This window comes from Lissotriton vulgaris, chromosome 2_1, assembly GCF_964263255.1.
Source record: "Lissotriton vulgaris chromosome 2_1, aLisVul1.2, whole genome shotgun sequence".
In the NCBI taxonomy this organism is placed as follows: domain Eukaryota; kingdom Metazoa; phylum Chordata; class Amphibia; order Caudata; family Salamandridae; genus Lissotriton; species Lissotriton vulgaris.
Genome location: NC_141687.1, coordinates 1,628,165,815 through 1,628,186,438, shown reverse-complemented (window position 1 = coordinate 1,628,186,438; position 20,624 = coordinate 1,628,165,815).

Genomic DNA, 20,624 nt, shown 5'->3' with positions numbered 1-20,624 from the left:
TCGGAGAGGTCTCGGGCCTCCGAGTGAATTGGTCTAAGACCTGTCTTTTTCCGGTACGCAGGGGTACCCCCACCCCTGCGCTAAGTAGGGAGATTAGATGGGAGCCCGACTGCTTTAAGTACCTTGGGGTATTCGTTTATCACGACCAACCCGACCTCCTAGATGGGAACATTGCCCGGTGCATTCGAGCACTCCGAAGTTGCATGGACTTTTGGGCCACGCTGCCGCTCTCAGTGGCGGGACGTATCGCCCTGCTCAAAATGGTGGCGCTTCCTCGGTTACTATACTACTTCCGGACTTTGCCGATCTGGGTCCCACCGGCCACGTTTCGTCGATTACGCTCTATGGTGGTCGGATTCCTCTGGGGAACGGGCCGGCGGCGGGTGGCCCTCAATACCTTGATGAGGCCGAAAGACGAGGGGGGGCTCGCTGTGCCGGACTTTGAAAAGTATTATCTGGCGGCGCAGCTCCAGACCTTCACCCAGGAGATCGCCAGGGAATTCCGGAGCCCGGAAGACGGAAGAGGGACGGGTATGGCCAGGCATGTTCTCTCCTTTATAGCGCTGCGACAACGTTTAGTCCTGCGGGACTTGTCGATGGAGGAGCGGACTGTCCGCCTGTGTTGGAATCGGGCCCACGCCCGAGGCCAACTGAGAACGCCATATGCGCCTGAAATACCGTTGGGGATGCTGACGGCCCTCCCCCACGGAGGGGATTGGTCACGTTTGGCGGCCTGGGAGGATTCCGGTTTACAGCTCGTTGGTGATCTGTACGAGGACGGAGCGCTCTTGTCCTTTCAGGATCTCATTGACCGCTTCGGGATCTCAAGGGGTGACTTTCTGCTGCACTCGGCCATTGTACGAGCGATCCAGGCACACTGGAAAAACGGGCAGGAGGAACCCCACTTATCTCAGGTGTGCCAGTACGTAATGATGTCGGCGGGCACGGTGAAGGCGGTCACTTGCCTCTACGGCAGGTTGATTACCGAGGGATTGGCTCCTCTCACCACTTTGAGGACCCGCTGGGAGGAGGACATTGGTAAGGAGATCCCGGAGACGACCTGGTCCCAGTTGGTGAGAGGAGCCTGGAAGGGCACACGTAACGCCCGTTTCCAACTGGTCCACTACTATGTTCTCCATAGAGCGTACCTGACCCCGGTGAAAATCAGGCGTTATTTTGCCACGGCTTCGGCGGAATGCCCTAGATGCCCGGCTCAGGAGGCGGACCTCCTACACATGTTATGGGCCTGTCCAGGGCTGACGTCCTACTGGCAGGAGGTAGCGACGACCCTGGAGGAGGTGACAGGGAGACTCTTATCATTGGATGCGGCGGTGGGGCTCCTGCACTGGTTCCCCCATACCCCCAGGAATAGAATTTCTAGTAAATTTATCGACCTGGGGCTCCTCCTTGCTAAACGAGAGGTGACCAGGAACTGGAAGGCACGAGCTGGTCCGGCAGGCAGCAGATGGCACAATGAGCTTTTGAAGTGGGCGGCGGGAGAGAGCGCGCTGAGATATCAACTGGCTTGGAGGCAGGGTAACGAGAAGGCGCAGGAGGCCGCGTTGGAGTGGGAAATGTTGGTGCAGGCCCTCAGGGATTATTGTGCCCCCAGCGACTCTGAAAGTGAAGAAGCGACTCACCCCGAGTCCCGGTGAACGTTAGTACTGACAGTCCTATTGCCTTCCCCGTGGGCCCAATAGCAGATCCTATGTTGATAGCTCCCTGGCGCTGGTGGTGGGGGGGGGGGTTTCTCTGAGTTAGTAGACACTTCTGGGGGGGGGGTTTATTTTGGGGGTTTTAGGCTTGTTTGGAAAAGCAGATGACGGACGGTGCATTATCCGGACCAGCTCCAGCATCCTGCTGACCCCCATTGCATTTCGCCGCCCGACCCCAGGGTTGTGGGCCGGTTGGCTGTGTACGGACTTTACGGAGGGGGGCCAGAGGGCTTTATTCTGTTAATATTGCTTATGATACAATGCTGGTCGTTCCTGTACTGATTTACTGATTCCTGCAATAAAAATATATTTAAAAAAAAAAAAAAAAAAGTGAAAAAGCCTTCTGCTGTGATATCATGAATCATGTTTGAAAGAAAACTAATATCTCATGATTTTCCCACAGTGGTTTGGAAGGGGATCTATAAGCTAAACTGAAAGCATATTTTCTGTAAATTCACATTATCTTTCTCAGTCATGTGAGAATGAAGTCTGATATTCTCAGTAAAACATGTACATCCAACAAGGACAGAGACTGTCAGTTGATTCCTTTGTGTTCTACGGCAGCCTCCTAGAGTGTTCTAAAGAATAACTAGAGCGCTAACAGTCATACTTATTACAAAGGAATAGCACACCTGAAGCCATTGTGATGGGAATAAAGTGGTAACTCTTAAAACACACTTAATTTATTTATTTATTTAAATCTTTATTTCGGCAAAAATAGCCATAAAAGACACATGAATGTACATACATGAATTAAAAGAATTTGAATTCCAATTAACAATTCATAAAAAACATGCATATGATTTTTCTTAAAAAAGGGTCATCAAAAATATTTCATTTAGCACGATTCAATTTAGCAGCAGAAATGCACACATAGTATACCTCTTTGGGGAATCAATCATAATTTTTCAAAGCATTTGACCCAATTTTTTCCGAATAAAGAAAACGGAAGTTAAAAACCTGCTAATACTAAACACGATGAACTGATCAGAATTTGTTTTGACAATCCTACATGCAATATGACAACTTCTAGTTCCTAGGAGGGCACACATAGGTTTTAACCATTTTTTCCGTGCTTTTGTGTAAGCATTACATACAAAGAGCATGTGAATTTCATTCTCCAAACAGGAAGCAGAGCACATAGGACATATTCTGTTGTTATCATTGGTACATTCAGCATTTTTCTTTGACCATCGTTCAAGGTTAGAAGTTAACATAAGAGTCCCGTATCTGAATTTCAGGTAAAGGGTCTTAGCCACAGAAGGCTCAATTTCGTCCAGAAATGTTTCAAAACAAGGTTCAACCTTAAACAATAAAAATTCATTGATTAAAGTACCAGTTCTGCTCTCATATACAACCTTGTTATTCATATAGGACCAAAAAACTCTCTTCACCACGGTTTTTGCTGATGGTGGCAGGTTCTCCGGGTGTTCCCAAAAGGAATGCAACTCCAGCAGTCTAAACCATTTTTGTATGTGCCCATACCATGGGATGGAATTAAAAGTGTCGAGGTTTAGTACCTCTTGAAGACAGTTCCTATAGTCCAACAATTCTGGGGTGGACCAAACTCTAATCCAGAACATCAAAGGTCTTAGAATTGTAAAATGATCAGTTTGTTTAAAATTTAGGTCAAATTGGAGGGGAATTAGGGGGGTGCTAGTAGGAACTCTTACAATAGATCTCATGAATTTATTATCCAATCCTTGGAAACACTCTCTGGCCCACGGACCCCATATTTCAGCCCCGTATAGAGTGGCAGATTGGATTTTAAATTTGAAGAGTTCAAGAGCAGGTGTTGCACTCTTACTTACACTGGCATTCAATTTACTCATAATGGGTTTTACATTTTGAGCATATACCACCCTACTCTTCTCAAGTTGGGCCTTCCATGTTAACTTTGAGTCAATTACCACCCCCAAGTAAGAAAAGTTATCAACGACCCCAAGAGTTTGTCCATTAAGAGTTAAAATCCCTCTATCTGGTCTGCTAGGGTTTAATGCCATACATTTAGTTTTGTTAGTGTTTATTTCCAGGCCTTTTTTTTCACAGTAACCACTGAATGAGTTTAAGAGTATCTGGAGGCCCCTCTTAGTCTGGGAGATGAGGATGGTATCGTCTGCGAAGAGCAACGCAGGTACTCTCTCTCCATTCAGCTGAGGTGAATCGTTGTTACAGGCATTTAAATGTTCAGGAACATCATTAACAAATATGGAAAATAGAGTGGGGGCCAGGACACAACCCTGACGAACTCCGCGCTCGATTGGAATATCGCGGGACAGTTCGCCATTTGGTCCCCATCTAATGTTGGCATGGTTTCTAGCATGTAACTCAATTATCTGGCTTAACAGGCACCCTGGCATCCCGGCTTTGTTTAAGGATCTCCAGAGCAATTTTCTAGGAACAAGATCAAATGCAGCTCTAAGGTCAACAAACGCTACATACAAATGACCCTTCCTAATATGTACGTACTTCCAATAAATACAACAGAATCTGAAGACCTGGTCTAGTGTACTGGTCTTAGACCTAAAGCCTGCCTGAAATTTAGTGAATATTTTTGACTCCTCCAGCCAATCGTTCATTCTAAATAATAAGTGTTTGGCATAGAGTTTCTGCAGGGTGTCCATTAAGCTAATGGGTCTATAATTAGAGGGATCAGATTTACTACCCTTTTTAAAAATTAGCACAACTTCTGCTGCACGCCAGCTTTCAGGAAAGGAGCAATCAATAGATAAAACATTAAATAGATAATTAATATAAGGAGCCCAGACTTCGATTGCATGTTTGTAAAGGTCGCCAGGTATTTTGTCCGGACCGGGGGCTTTACTGCTTTTTAAGTCGTTAATTGCCTTCATGGTTTCTTCCAAGGTGAAATCAAGGCATTCAGGAGGTGGAGGTGACCAAGTGTCCTCAGCAGCAGCACTATCATATTGTTTGTACAGGGATGTGAAGTGGTCTACCCATGTTAGTTCATCCAAGAAAGTGTCATTAACTGCTCTTCCTGCATGCCCCCCATTAGCAACCAACCTCCAAAAGCCAACATTGTCGTTTGTTTTGGCAGCAGCCAGCATATCTGCCCAAAGAAGCTCTTCCCATGCTTTTTTGGAATCCTTTAAGACGTGCTTGTATTCTTCCCTTGCAAGTTTGACATCCAATTTAGAGCCCTCTTTTATTGCAGTTAGAAGACTCCTTTTGGCCATCTTACACGAGCGATTAAACCAAAGCTTCCCATGGCAGCCCATCCTTATATTTTGCTGGTTCTTCTTTGGCATTTTAGACATGTGAATCTTGAGTTGGTCAAAGAAGGTTTTGTGTAATTCAACAAAATGTGCATAGTTCTCAGATAGGAGGGGAGTGCCAACTATGGGGCTGAAGGTTGAATCAAAGAGAGAATAAACAGCTGCAAGAGTTGTGCCATCTGATAGTAGATGCGGCCATTTTAGAGCACGTCTATTATTATTAACGTGAGCAGATTCGCATGGAGCATCTGCAACTTCAGTGGGCATAGAATCACTAAACATACATGCTTCAATGTGCAGTTCCAGGGGAAAATGGTCACTCTCAACCCTGTTAGATACTCTGAAGTCCATCATAAAGTGCCAGATGCTTAGTGATACAAGAATAAAATCAAGCCTACTTACAGATTTTACAAAGGTTGGTTGTTTGGATAGATCAGATGGAAGGCGGCCATTGCAAGCTCGTAAACCATGTTCAACTGTTAGCCTTAGAATTTGAACGGCTAACGTAGTGCACTTAACGTGTATAGCAGTCTCGAGCTGGGGGATGTTATAGGCGTGATCTTCATCCTCAAGAGCCTCAGTAATGCCAAGAATCGGTTCATAATTACAATTCAAGTCACCCCCCAATATTACTGGAACATCACCGACTACTGTTTTAAGGAATGAATCCAAAATTTCCAGCGTGGGTGAGACCCTAGAGTGACCTATGGGTCTATTGTAAATGTTAATAATATAGTATTGGTGCCCCATTGCAGTAGTGATCTTTAAGGCTAATATATCCGGAGTTCCTGTATCTATGCATTCAGCTTTTATAGATAGTGTAATTTTAATCCAGATGATAAGACCCCCCGCAGGTCTTCCCCTCTCTGATTGAGTTGCCACTTTATCGAATGTTTTAAAACCCATCCTATGTGGGGTTTCCATGGCCCATGTTTCCTGCAAAAGGCAGATTTCACCAGAGTCAATGTAATCCGCCCAATCAGGGTCCTTCAAGTTTTTTCCAACTCCAGCAATATTCCAGGATAAAAATTTCAGTTCAGGAATTAATGGTTTATTGGCAGGGTCACAGTTAGCTGTGGGCACTACTAAGGATGGTGTAGCGGTAGTAATTAAGTGTGTATTATTTATTTTGTTCTCAACATTGGATACCACTGCCCTTATTGTACAAGTAGGAATTTCACCATGACGTTCCATCGGCATGACTGAAGTTCCTTCTGAACTAATTTGGTTATGAGGATTAGTTATCCCTGATCTATGAAGATCCTGCCCCACTCTCAATGTGCAATACAAGTCATAGAGCATAGGAATACAGTTAGGCATGCTTTCCAGTCAGTCCACCGCGTCCAAACAGCTAAACCTATTGAACGTTGGGACCCCAGACCACGGATTATATTCTGCTTGTCTGGCTATATTTGGTGCATAACCATGAAACAGATTAGGGGTGTTCCAACCAGGGCCTTGCTTTTGGATTCTGGGAGGAGGAGGGTAAAAAAAGGAGAGGGGTCTAGCTGTAATAGGGAATGTGTCTCCATAAGATTTCCATGCACAGATTTGTTCCGCACTATGCGGTTCCTCAAACGAAACAACTATACAGTCCCCCGGAACTGACTTAGTCATTTGTCCAACCCATGGTACCCTGCGCACCATCAGAATTTTGCTTCTCATGTGATTTGGAATCGGTTTATTTGAATTTAACCAATAAATCACCTTGTTTTTTAGTGAAGCAAAGTTCTCTTCATTGTGATTTTGTAATTCGGGGACACCAGTGAGGACTATAACAAATGGACTGGCATCTGGTGGCAAATCAATATATCCTCCCCTGAAATTATTCTTGGGGTACGCTGTCTGGTGGTTGTATGAGTCAGTTCTGTGTGCTTGGGACCTATCGTGTGCGGGTTTCTTAGAGCCCTGGTGGGGTCTGGTTATCTCCACTGGCTTCTGGGGGGCAGAAGATTTAGTGGCCAGGGGGTTAGTTGTGGAGGCATTTGCTGGCTGTGGTTTATTACTTTGAGCAGTCCCAGAAGGCTGAGATGCAGTGTTATTTGCCAGTGGCCCATTCAGAACTATAGAAGTAGGTGCTGCTTGGGTGGTGGCTTTCAAGTTAGAATTTTTATTTTTGGCTACCCCTTCTTTTTGTTTTAGAACGCTAAATGGATTAGTATTTGGGGTAGCAGCCACTGGTAAAGTTTGAACATGTATGGGCCCGTCATTACCATTGCCATTAAGGCTTATACTTGCTAACGTAATAACCCTCTTCTCTACCTCAAGTAATTGATTTTCAATACCAGCCAACCTGACTTCTAATGGCCTTAACAACACTTTAAGCGTTTCCCACACTATTTTCAAAAATTCTTCCCTGTCCCCTTGTGTAGAATACCTAGTTGTAGTGATATTCTCACCCTCTTCTATTTGGGTATCCGTGCTTTGTACCGGGTTGGACATCCCTGTGTTGTCCGTGCTACATTGGTTAATAGGGGGAGTAGGATCAGTCCTTGTAGTTGTGCTAGTGGTCGGCTGTTCAAGACCCCCCGAAAAAGTTTGATTTGATGCTACCTTGGCCTTCTTTCTGGCATAGACTGAAAGGTTTTTGCGTTTGCGTTTAGGTGGTGGTTTGGCATTATCACAAGTAACATTTAGGCCAGTTCCCCCCAGTACTATGACCCCCTGATTGGATTCAATAGAGGTTACAGGGGGTAAGGTGTTTTCTGAAACTCTGCTATCAGTTACATCATTACTGCTTACTTCTAGGATGTCAGCAGAAGCTACCCCCTCATTGATAGAGTGTATTTCAGCCAAGGCGATTATGGGGACAGGGCCAGTAACGCGCTCAGGCATTTTAGAGGTTGCAATATGACCCAGGGATGATTTCTTTTTCAGAGCCAGTTCTATTGACAATTTCCTAGCAGACTCCAGCTCTAAGGAGACTCTGTGCTGGAGCTTAGTGATCTCGTTATCTATAGACATGCTTGTCCGTGTTATAAAATCATCAAGTGTCCCAGTAACCTTTTTGCCATTTTTTGTGGTTTTGCTTCGTGTGGCTCGAACAGACATGTTGGAGGATTCTAATATTGCCCTTATGAAATTAAAATATAGACAAGTTTTGCTACGTATTGGATACCACAACCAAGGGGGATGGCCCGGTCCGGTCTTATTCGGTCTGGAACGGCCTGAAACGGCCCAGTCTTTGCCCCGTCTTCGCCCCTGCTGCGTCCCGCGCTGCGGGAGTGAAAGGAAATTAAGTAGGGGCGTGAAGGGCGGGAGGCGGGCCGGCAGGGAGAGCGGACCGGAACGGTCTTGCAGGGACTTGTGGGTATTGAAGTCCCCGCACGCTCGCAGCCCCGCTGGTGCACACGCCCAGTACCGCCTGTTAGCCTCTCAGGACCCGGATTCCTCTCCACACTATTTCAGCCCCGCCACACACAGCGAAGCGGCACCCGCGGAGCGGGTGCGGCAAGATGTTGAAAGAAGCGCTGCTGTGACGCGCTGGTGATTGTGCAGTCCTCCGTCAGTGCAACTCTGTAACAAGGTAAAAGATGACCCACTCGCTTGGCCGCTGGTACGCCCTTTTCAGGTCTCAGGGGGGCGGGGGGCGGGCCAGCAGGGAGAGCGGACCGGAACGGTCTTGCAGGGACTTGTGGGTATTGAAGTCCCCGCACGCTCGCAGCCCCGCTGGTGCACACGCCCAGTACCGCCTGTTAGCCTCTCAGGACCCGGATTCCTCTCCACGCTATTTCAGCCCCGCCACACACAGCGAAGCGGCACCCGCGGAGCGGGTGCGGCAAGATGTTGAAAGAAGCGCTGCTGTGACGCGCTGGTGATTGTGCAGTCCTCAGTCAGTGCAACTCTGTAACAAGGTAAAAGATGACCCACTCGCTTGGCCGCTGGTACGCCCTTTTCAGGTCTCAGGGGGGCGGGGGGCGGGGGGCGGGCCGGCAGGGAGAGCGGACCGGAACGGTCTTGCAGGGACTTGTGGGTATTGAAGTCCCCGCACGCTCGCAGCCCCGCTGGTGCACAAGCCCAGTACCGCCTGTTAGCCTCTCAGGACCCGGATTCCTCTCCACGCTATTTCAGCCCCGCCACACACAGCGAAGCGGCACCCGCGGAGTGGGTGCGGCAAGATGTTGAAAGAAGCGCTGCTGTGACGCGCTGGTGATTGTGCAGTCCTCCGTCAGTGCAACTCTGTAACAAGGTAAAAGATGACCCACTCGCTTGGCCGCTGGTACGCCCTTTTCAGGTCTCAGGGGGGCGGGGGGCGGGCCGGCAGGGAGAGCGGACCGGAACGGTCTTGCAGGGACTTGTGGGTATTGAAGTCCCCGCACGCTCGCAGCCCCGCTGGTGCACACGCCCAGTACCGCCTGTTAGCCTCTCAGGACCCGGATTCCTCTCCACGCTATTTCAGCCCCGCCACACACAGCGAAGCGGCACCCGCGGAGCGGGTGCGGCAAGATGTTGAAAGAAGCGCTGCTGTGACGCGCTGGTGATTGTGCAGTCCTCCGTCAGTGCAACTCTGTAACAAGGTAAAAGATGACCCACTCGCTTGGCCGCTGGTACGCCCTTTTCAGGTTTCAGGGGGGCGGGGGGCGGGCCGGCAGGGAGAGCGGACCGGAACGGTCTTGCAGGGACTTGTGGGTATTGAAGTCCCCGCACGCTCGCAGCCCCGCTGGTGCACACGCCCAGTACCGCCTGTTAGCCTCTCAGGACCCGGATTCCTCTCCACGCTATTTCAGCCCCGCCACACACAGCGAAGCGGCACCCGCGGAGCGGGTGCGGCAAGATGTTGAAAGAAGCGCTGCTGTGACGCGCTGGTGATTGTGCAGTCCTCCGTCAGTGCAACTCTATTGGGCTTGCATCATAGAAGATGGCCGTGTAGGGACATCACCCACTCTTAATTTAAAAAGGAACAAAATGAGGGAGTATATTATGCCATAGAAAGTATTATTAGTGCTGCAGAAAGAAAAATTAGGGCACATTTTGAGTGACTTCTCAAATCCTCTTCTATTTCATTAAAAAATTCTGACATGCAGTCTCCCAAGATGCCCACCAGAGACAAAAGAGCCCAAATGTAGTCCAAATATCACCCAGATGTAGCCCAAGTATAGCCCAATGACAGAATGTCCCAGAGTGTTCTAAAGAACATCTAGAGCGCTAACAGTCCTACTTATTACAAAGGTATGGCACACCTGAAGTCATCTTGATTGGAATAAAGTGGTAACTCTTAAAACATTTATTTATAAAGGAACAAAATGAGGGGGTATATTTTGCCATAGAAAGTATGATTAGTGCTGCAGAAAGAAAAATTTTGCACATTTTGAATGACTTCTCAAATCCTCTTCTATTTCATTAAAATAATTCTGACATGCAGACTGAAACATGCACTTTGAATACCAGCAGCAGACTTCCCTGGTGAACAGTAGCTTTACTACAGTGATCTAATGAGCAACTAGAGTGCTAACATTCAGAATTTATGGCAAATGTGTGACAAATCTGAATGCCTTCTTGATGGAACCAAAGTAAACAAGCATTGAAAATGCAATAGATCTCGCCCTCGTTTAAGTTAAAGCCATTCTGTTTGTAATGAGGTGGCTTTTTAGCTTTGCTTTTATTAGTGTTTTTTAAACTTCCATGTAAATAACATGCATCTGTATGCATATATGTATATGTATGCATGCATTTAAATTTGTATTTATATAGATATACAGATTATATGTGTTTATATATGTATGTATATATATATATATATATACATACATATACATATATATATATATATAAATGCATATGCATATATATGCATATATATATGTGTATATGTGTGCGTGTAGGGAAAGGTAGAGAGGTAGAGGTGTAGAGGTAGAGAGGTAGAGGTAGAGAGGTAGCGGTAGAGAGGTAGAGACTAGTAGAGAGAGAAGTAGAGAGAGGTAGAGAGGTAGAGAGTAGAGAGTGAGTAATAGAGAGTAGAGAGTGAGTAGTAGAGAGTAGTAGAGAGCAGTAGAGAGAGTAGCAGAGAGTGAGTAGTAGAGAGTAGTAGCGTGAATAGTAGAGTGAGTAGTAGAGAGTAGTAGAGTGAGTAGTAGAGAGTAGTAGAGAGTAAGTAGTAGAGTGAGTAGTAGAGAGCAGTAGAGAGTGAGTAGTAGAGAGTAGCAAAGAGTGAGTAGTAGAGAGTAGTAGAGAGTGAGTAGTAGAGAGTGAGTAGCAGAGAGAGAGTAGTAGAGAGTAGTAGAGAGTGAGTAGTAGAGTGAGTAGTAGAGACTAGTAGAGAGAAAGTAGTAGAGAGAGTAGTAGAGAGTAGTAGAGAGTGAGTAGTAGAGTGAGTAGTAGAGAATGAGTAGTAGCGAGAGAGTAGTAGAGAGTGAGTAGTAGAGAGTAGTAGAGAGTAAGAAGTAGAGAGAGAGTAGTAGAGAGTGAGTAGTAAAGAGTGAGTAGTAGAGAGAAAGTAGTAGAGAGTGAGTAGTAGACAGTGAGTAGTAGATAGTGAGTAGTAGCGAGTGAGTAGTAGAGAGTTGTAGAGTAGTAGAGAATGAGTAGTAGAGAGTGAGTATTTGAGAGTAGTGGAGTAGGAGAGAGTAAGTAGTAGAGAGTAGTGGAGAATATTCCAAAGTTTGGCACAGCACCACTTGCACAATAAGTCCAATCAAATCATATCAGTTAGAGCCCTTATTGAAGCGCTGAACCTTGGTGTATATTCAAATGCTTTTATTTTCCTTAAGTTTATGTACCACAGCCAGCCAAAACGTTTCATTCTGTACAACAGAACTTCTTCAGGGCGTTCTTATTTCCTTCAAGTTATGTCGGTATCCTGTTGTCATATAACTAGATATTTCTTCCAAATGTTAGACGAGACGTAAGTACATTCTTATTCAAAGTGACTAGGTATCAATTTTACCCACACAATTCGGGCAGACGAGAAATTTATAGCATCTTCAAAGTCAGTCTTTCAAAAATTCCAAAGTATAGGACATGATAATCCAAATCCAAATGTTTCTCAAGAAAAGTAATTTTTAAACGTTCGGAATATCGGTGTTTGGGCAGATATTACCCAGGGACCCCCAGTATGCAAGGGGAATTAGTCCCCCCTCTGCAAACGCGCCAGTGGCCTGCGTTGCCGAGAGGTGTAAAAAGGAGCATAGCCTCATTACACCTCTGTGCAATGCAGCCCCCTGGCGCATACTGGAGGTTCCAGGTGGGCTAGTTGGCCCCCAGGGACCCCTAGTATGCAAGGGGAATTAGTTCCCCCTCTTCAAACATGCACGGGGGCTGCGTTGCAGAGAGGTGTAAAAAAGGGTATGGCCTCATTACACCTCTCTGCAATGCAGCCCCCTGGTGCATACTGGAGGCTCCTGGTGGGCTAGTTGGCCCCCAGGGACCCCCAGTATGCAAGTGGAATTAGTTCCCCCTCTGCAAACGCGGCAGGGGGCTGCGTTGCAGAGAGGTGTAACAAGGGGCATAGCCTCATTACACCTCTGCAATGCAGCCCCCTGGCGCATACTGGAGGTTCCAGATGGGCTAGTTGGCCTCCAGGGGCCCCCAGTATGCAAGGGGAATTAGTTCCCCCTCTTCAAACATGCACGGGGGCTGCGTTGGAGAGATGTGTAAAAAGGGGCGTGGCTTCATTACACCTCTCTGCAATGCAGTCCCCTGGCGCATACTGGAGATTCCTGGTGGGCTTTCAGGTCTTATATAGTTAGGAATTAGCATTAAAAAAAACTTTGAAATTCTCTGAAAAAAACATAGGTTTCAGGCCTTATATAGTTAGGAATTAGCATTTAAAAAACCTATGAAATTCACTGAAAAAACCATAGGTTTCACACCAGTTATAGTTAGGAATTAGCATTTTAAAAACCTATTAAATTCACTGAAAAAACCATAGGTTTGACACCAGTTATAGTTAGCTGGAAATTTTACTGACATAAAACCATTGAAATTCTCACGTTATAGTTAGTTGGACTCACTATAACTTGCGCACCTGCAATGCACTGTTGATGACGTCACATATTACATCACTCATGACATGGTCAGTGACATCACTCATGACATCACTGATGACACCATCCTTGTGACAGAGTGACAGACCTCCTTTCAGTGTAATGTAACCCTTGAAACACATATTCAAAATAGAAACAAAAATTTTCAAAAAAAATAGATACCCATACCAGTTACAACAACCAATTCAGTAATACCACCATCTATATACACATCCACTCATTCACCAACAGTTTTATATAGTCACTCATACATATATTCACTCATCATATGTAGTGAAACACCTATACATCCTGTTACACACCGACAGTCATCCAAAAGTTACTCACACACATAATCACACATGCAAATAAACTATTGAACATCCATTTATTTGCGGTGGTGAGAAGCAAGATGGCGGCCGCTACTGCAGCCGTGTGAGGAGCTGCTCGTGTTCTCTCCGGGGATCTGACCCAGCCTGGCGTGAGCGCGGAGCGCGGCGCCGGCTGCCGCCCATCTGTGAGCCGAGTGTTGGAGGTTATGCAGGAGAAAAGGTCGCTCTGCTCTTTGGTAGCTTTTGTGTGAATCCGGGCTGCTGGTCCGAGTTGCAGGACTGAAGCCGATTCTTTTCCCCGGTTTGAGCGTCCGCGGTGCTTTAATTTGCCTTAATCACGGCGTCCCAGTCACAGCTTATCGCAAAACTTCAGTTTTGCTGCAAGGCGAGGCAAGCCGAGTGAATTGCTGTGAGACGGGTGGAGGAGGCAGCGTGGGCGTCTGTGCTGACGGTGGAACATTGTAACAAGTCCGCCCTGAAGGATTCTGCCGATGCTTTTTGCTACATCGTTAAGTTCCAAGATCCGAGGAAAGACGTCAGCGGTGCTTGAACAAACGGCTGGCGGTGATATATTGTTGCAATTCCACCCTGAAGGATACTGCCGGCGCTTCAGTTACATTGTTTAAATTTAAGTTTTAAGACGCGATTAAAGGCGTCGTCAGCGGTGTTTGAACAAACAATTGTAACAGTTTTTCCTCTTTCTGCTATAACGCTCGGATAAAGACACCTTGGTGAGTGGAGAAAGATATCTTTTGTTTCCTGAATTTGCAACATTGTGGTGCTTGAAAACTTTCATTGAATATCCAGCAAAGTCAGAAAGTATCGAACTCTCAGAACTCTTAGAGGTGATTTAATTGACTAGGAAAGATTAGGAAAGACTCCCCCTATTCTTCCAATTCTTTTTTCTTTTGGCATACTGTTTGGGATATATCACTATTCACTTAAACATGGCTCCCAAAGGCAGAGTAACCAAAAAAAATACCTCTAACTCAGTTAACTCCACAAATGTTGTGAATTCTGCAAATGCTCCAAACACTAGCACTAGCAATACAGCAGACCCAGAAAACCGCAATTTACAAACAAATGGAGTTTCTAAAGAGCCCACAATACCTGAGTTATTCAAGAAAAAGCCTACAAATATCCTTAATAAAGGCTCTACAACTGAATTGACCCCATCAAAGGTTACGTGCATAGAAGAATTACCAAACAATAAATATAGACGAAATCAAATCCATATTTTAGAAAGACTTATCCAGCCGGACAGAGGTCCTTCAAGTTTACTGAATAAACAACGATTAACAAAGTAAAACAAGGATACCTTCCACAGAACCCCTGTGTGGTACACAAGCCTGTGCCCAACACTCGCGAGGTAATTACCGTTGGTGAAGATAGGAAAGGTTTGAAGGCAAAAACAAACGTTTTTCTGCTTACGAATACAATGCACAGAAAATATCAATAAACACCATTACACCAATCTATACAATCAAAACATCTGTATATGGTGCATGAGCAGGTCGACGGCGTTTCGGTTCCCCTTAAAGGATTATCGGAACCATCATCAGGACAGACAATAATATTGCCTTTTACATTAAACCTTAATTTGCCTAAAAGAAGGAAAAATACATACTTTTAGAATTAAAACACTAAGAGTTTGTTGGTAATATTCTGTATCAAAAAGGAAAAAGTTTTGAGTAAGACAGATCTCTAATAGTTGTGTTATGAACAGAGTGGGTACTCTATGGGGACGTGTCCTGGTGTCTAGTATATTTTTCATTACAAGTAGTGAATCTTTCTGGGGTATATTTGTATATAAAGACTCTACGTCTAATGTACATAGAGTCTCATGTTCAGGGTCAAAAGCACGGTTCTCAATCAGACTAATCATATGCATGCTATCCCTGATATAGCAGGCAGTGAAAGGCACAAAATCCTTTAGAAAAAAGTTAACGTAGTGGCCCAGAGGTTCTAAAACTGAGCCACAACCCGACAATATTGGTCTACCCACTAGAAGCCGGCTTTAACATAGACCTCCCATCGCGCAATCACAACGCGGCACCCGTCACTGTTTGTTATTCCTGGGTAAGTTGCTATGGATTTAGGATTGTGAATCCTGTTAATATAGAGGGCTATTGTCCAACCTTCACTACCTTTCGCGGTAACTGCCTGGCACACCAAATCTTACACGGTGCACTAGAAGTCACAACTCTTCCTTGTTTTTACTGTTTCTTAGTGTTTTAATTCTAAAAGTATGTATTTTTCCTTCTTTTAGGCAAATTAAGGTTTAATGTAAAAGGCAATATTATTGTCTGTCCTGATGATGGTTCCGATAATCCTTTAAGGGGAACCGAAACGCCGTCGACCTGCTCATGCACCATATACAGATGTTTTGATTGTATAGATTGGTGTAATGGTGTTTATTGATATTTTCTGTGCATTGTATTCGTAAGCAGAAAAACGTTTGTTTTTGCCTTCAAACCTTTCCTATCTTCACCAACGGTAATTACCTCGCGAGTGTTGGGCACAGGCTTGTGTACCACACAGGGGTTCTGTGGAAGGTATCCTTGTTTTACTTTGTTAATCGTTGTTTATTCAGTAAACTTGAAGGACCTCTGTCCGGCTGGATAAGTCTTTCTAAAATATGGATTTGATTTCGTCTATATTTATTGTTTGGTAATTCTTCTATGCACGGGATCATTGTTGTTTAAGAAAACTGCTCCCCGAGGTCCCTGGCTGATTGTTTTGGGGTCCCTTGTTGTTCAAAAAGCCCATCAAAGGTTACAGCACGCTCTAACCCCGATAAAATCAATTCGAACCAATTAGCTAAAAATGATGCTGTTATAGCTCCTGTTGATGAAGATGCTGGTATAAGAGGGGAAGTCAACGACAATGATGCAGTATCTGAGCTTTGCCTTGCTGTAGAGGGAGTTAGAGTTTCACCTAGACCAAACGACCTACAACAACAACATGATGCAGAATCTGTAGAGTCTGGGCGCCAATTCTTTTTAATGTCTGATCTATCAGTTACATCAGAAGGTGATCTTGAGGAGGAGCTCCTAAATGAGGAGCATCCTCAGGCAAAAGATTGGGCGGAGGAGTGTAATCAAATCACAGAGGAAGATATGCTCGGCCCGGACTTTCTGACTAATGAAGGAGCTTCAAATACAGTCCGTAAGGTCATAGAGGAAAGGGAATTTAACAGCAATGAATCAACCTCAATGGGATGGGGCTGATGTAAATAATGAACACAATCATGAAAATTCTGAAATTCCTGAGCTATTAGAAGAGACTGAGGAGATCACTTTAAAGTCCATATACAAGTTACAGGCCTCAATGTATCGTATGATTCTAACTCACAGAGAAGAAACCAAGGCAGAGGGTCTTCGGACTCAGGGAGCGGTACGCAAACTTCAAAATGTTGTTCGACGATTGGCCAAGTCTAGTACGGACACTAATATTAGAGTGCAAGAGACTGAGACACGTATATCAGCGGTTGAGGATGAGTTAACGCTACAAAAGAACTCAATTAAAGACTTGGACAGTACTAGGCAAGATGTGGACTGGAAGCTAACCGATTTAGAGAACCGCGCTCGGCGCAATAATCTGCGCATTTTGGGAGTGGGAGAAAAATCAGAAGGGAAAGATACTCGACGTTTTATAATAGACTTGTTTGCGGATGCTTTTCAGGATCTCACTGGATGGGACTGGGATAAGGAAATTATAAGAGCCCATCGGTTCCCATTTAACCAAAAAACAGGTTTTGTTCAACATTGCAGTTAGATTGAATAGGCTGACCCCCTTAGCAGTATGTCTTGATACTTAACTTGCTGTTTTTTTATATAGCTCCAGATGCACTGTATTTTCTTTTTGCTATTTTTGTCAGGAGGGTCAGACCCGGATGGAACTCACAGCTGATACTCACATTCCATCAATGAGGGCAATAGCCCTTACGCTTCTGGTGGGGGGGTGGTGGGGGAAGGGAGGGGTGGGGGGTACCAAGGGGTGGGTGGGTGGGAAGAATTTTTTCTTTTGGGGTGCAAGGTCATACAGCTGAAACATGTACTTGTCTTTTGTTTAAGATTCATTTTTGGTAGATATCGAATTTCGGCAGCTGTTGCTCATATGTGTGTGGTTAGTCTAGCTCACTCAAAAATATTTTATAATGGCTAAATTGTCAATATACTCTATCAATGTATGTGGTTTGAATGATAAAAGAAAAAGAGGTATAATGGCCCAGATGCTATCAACTATGCGGGTGGATGTAGTTTGCATTCAAGAGACCCATATTGCTTGGTCCAATAGAGGGACCCTAAGAGATCTTGGGTTGGAAGTGGTAGGATGCTCTCGTCAGGGTGCCACAACGCGTGGGGTTGCAATACTCAAGAGGCGTGTAATGGGGGAAGTTAAAAGAGTTAAAGAGGATTTATCTGGACGGTGGGTGATTGCAGAACTTAAAGTTGGAGGTTTGGTAGTTACTATATGTTCCTTGTATGGCTCTATATTGGATGATTCTGGTGCACTTGATTTTTTAGGTCTAGAGCTGGCACAATGGTCACCCAATATTATTTTTTGTGGAGATTTTAATCTACATTTGGAAGAAACATTTGATATTCATAGTAGGATTCCATACAAGGGTAGGAAAAAGAAGGTATTTACAGCACTTAAAGGGATCATCGAAGAGTACAGACTAACTGATGTAGGCCATGAGAAGCGAGGAGGTATGTTTGGACACACTTTTTTTTCTGCACCGCACCAAAGATTTTTTAGATTAGATTATTTTTTTGTATATAAGGGATTATATGATGATTTAGCTCAAATAGAATTTGAGGTCCTTCCAAAAGTTATCTCAGACCATAATCCGTTAATACTCAAGTTTGCACTGAATATGGTTAATACTACCCGCTCATGGTCTTTTGACCACAAATAACTGTTTGACCCAGTTTATGTTGATCGTATGAACGTGTGGATTCCGGAATTCTTTCTTAATATTAAAGGCACTACATTATCAGAAATAGTTTGGGATGCTTTCAAATGCGGGATTCGGGGTGAAACACTTAGTTATTCTTTGAGTAAACAAAAAGAGACCCGAAACCAGGTAACTTCTGAACTTAAAAATCTTAGATCTTTAGAGGTTCAACTTATGCAGTCATGTAAGCGAGGTTTACCTACGGAAACTATTATAAAGAAATTAGCAGCTCTAAAAAATACGATTTACCAACGATATGCTACGAAACTTGCACAACAAGTCTCTGCATTTAGGACAGAGTTATATGAAGTTGGAGAGAATTCGGGTAACATTTTGGCAAAGAGGGCAATGCAGAAAGCAGCTTTTGCTAGTATCAATAAAATAGATAACCATCTAGGGATAACAGTTAGTAAATTGGAAGATATTCTGAGAGTTTTCAGAAATTTCTATTCCCAATTATATACGGATGATGATCGTCCTGATTGTTTCGACCAGATCAATCAGTTTATTCATCCAGTATTGAATACTATTCTATCTACTGAAGAGAAGGAGAAACTAGATCTGCCATTTACATGGGAGGAGATCAAACTCTCCCTAATGTCCCTAGCTTCAGGAAAAGCTGCAGGACCTGACGCCATTCCGTTAGAATTTTATAAACTTTTCAGGAATGTATTGAAAGCAGAATTATTGGATTTATGTTTAAATGCACAGCAAGGTAACTCCCCCCAATCATGGCACGATTCTATTATTACGGTGTTTCTTAAAAAAGGCAAACCTCCTTTATTGCCCTCATCTTTTCGTCCTATTTCACTTATAAATTCTGATAGCAACATTTTTTCTAAAATTTTAGCGGTTAGACTTTCTAATATTATTTCCCCTCTAGTCTCTAAATACCAACATGGGTTTATCCCAGCTAGAGACACCGCGGATCACATTCGACGTGTGATCTCCTTCTTGGATTGGTCCCAAGCAACTCGGTCTAATATTGGACTCGTATTCTTAGACGCTGAAAAAGCTTTTGACCGGGTTGCTTGGGATTATCTTTGGGAAATTCTGCTCAGGAAGGGATTAGGTCAGGGGATCATTAAAGCTTTGAAAACTTTGTATATTACCCCAAAAGCATACATTCGAATCAATGGACAATTATCTTCACCTTTATCAATCTCCAGGGGTACCCGTCAGGGATGTCCCTGTTCTCCTTTACTTTTTGCTTTCTATATTGATCCCTTAATTAATCGTTTTTTTTCAGAAGTTAATATCAAACCCATACATTTAGCCAATATTAACTACTGAGTCCTTGCTTATGCCGACGATATCGTGATTACTACAGCAGATGTCCAAACAGCCTTACCTATTATGATCAGATTGCTAAACAGTTCGGGCTCTTCTCGGGTTATAAACTTAATTTGGAAAAGACTCAAGTTTTGTGCTCCGGAGAAAACCCACCAGCTAATATCCCCACTACTTTAGAAGTCACTTATTTAGGAATTTAAATCTCGCTACCTATAGAAAAAATACCAGAGCGCAACTTAAACCCTATTATCACCCAAATCAACACTTTATTACAGCGTCTTGATCATTTACGGTTGTCCCTCTATGGCCGAACCAACATCTTAAAAATGCTGGTTCTACCAAAGGTTTTATACTTATTCCGCACAATTCCTCTGGATTTCCAACTACACTCTTTCAAAAATTTAGAAAGAACCATATTTCGCTTTCTTTGGGGCTATAAACGCCATAGAAAAGCTGCTAAAAAAATGATTCTTAGCAAGGAATGTGGCAGATGGAACGTACCGTATTTTCTTTTTTATTACTTTTCTGCTGTCTTACAATACATTGGCCCTCTAATTTTGGGTGAAAGAATTGAACTTGCAGAATGCCAGACCCCATCAATTTACCAAATGATTCTGGGTGAGAAAGTTAAGGGTAGCTTTTTGAGAATAGTAGAACCCAGCTATCACAAAAAAACCAAATATAAGATTTTGAAATCAGCTTTTGGAGTCTGGCAGAAAATTCGAAAACATATTAAATTAGCGAAATTAAATTTCTATACTCCTCTTATATCAATGGAGCTATTTCCGGAATTTTTTTATGATTTAATTATGTTTAGGTGGCAGCAGAAAGGAATAAAGCATCTGGGTGATTTATTTTGTAATGGGCAAATGATTTCGCTTCAGGATTTAATGACCAATTTTTCTGTGGGAAGAAATGATTTTTATAAATACCTACAACTTCGTAGCTTCTTACAGGGCCATCCCGCAATTCCACCGATTAAAAATTCTTTATTAGAGCTTTTACAAAGAAAACCTCGAATAGGTGCTATATATTCAAGTCTAATGCAGGAATTTGGGGATGATTTAGGCCAATGCCAGATTAAATGGGCAAACAGTCTAGGCATAGTAGATGTGGATATTTTA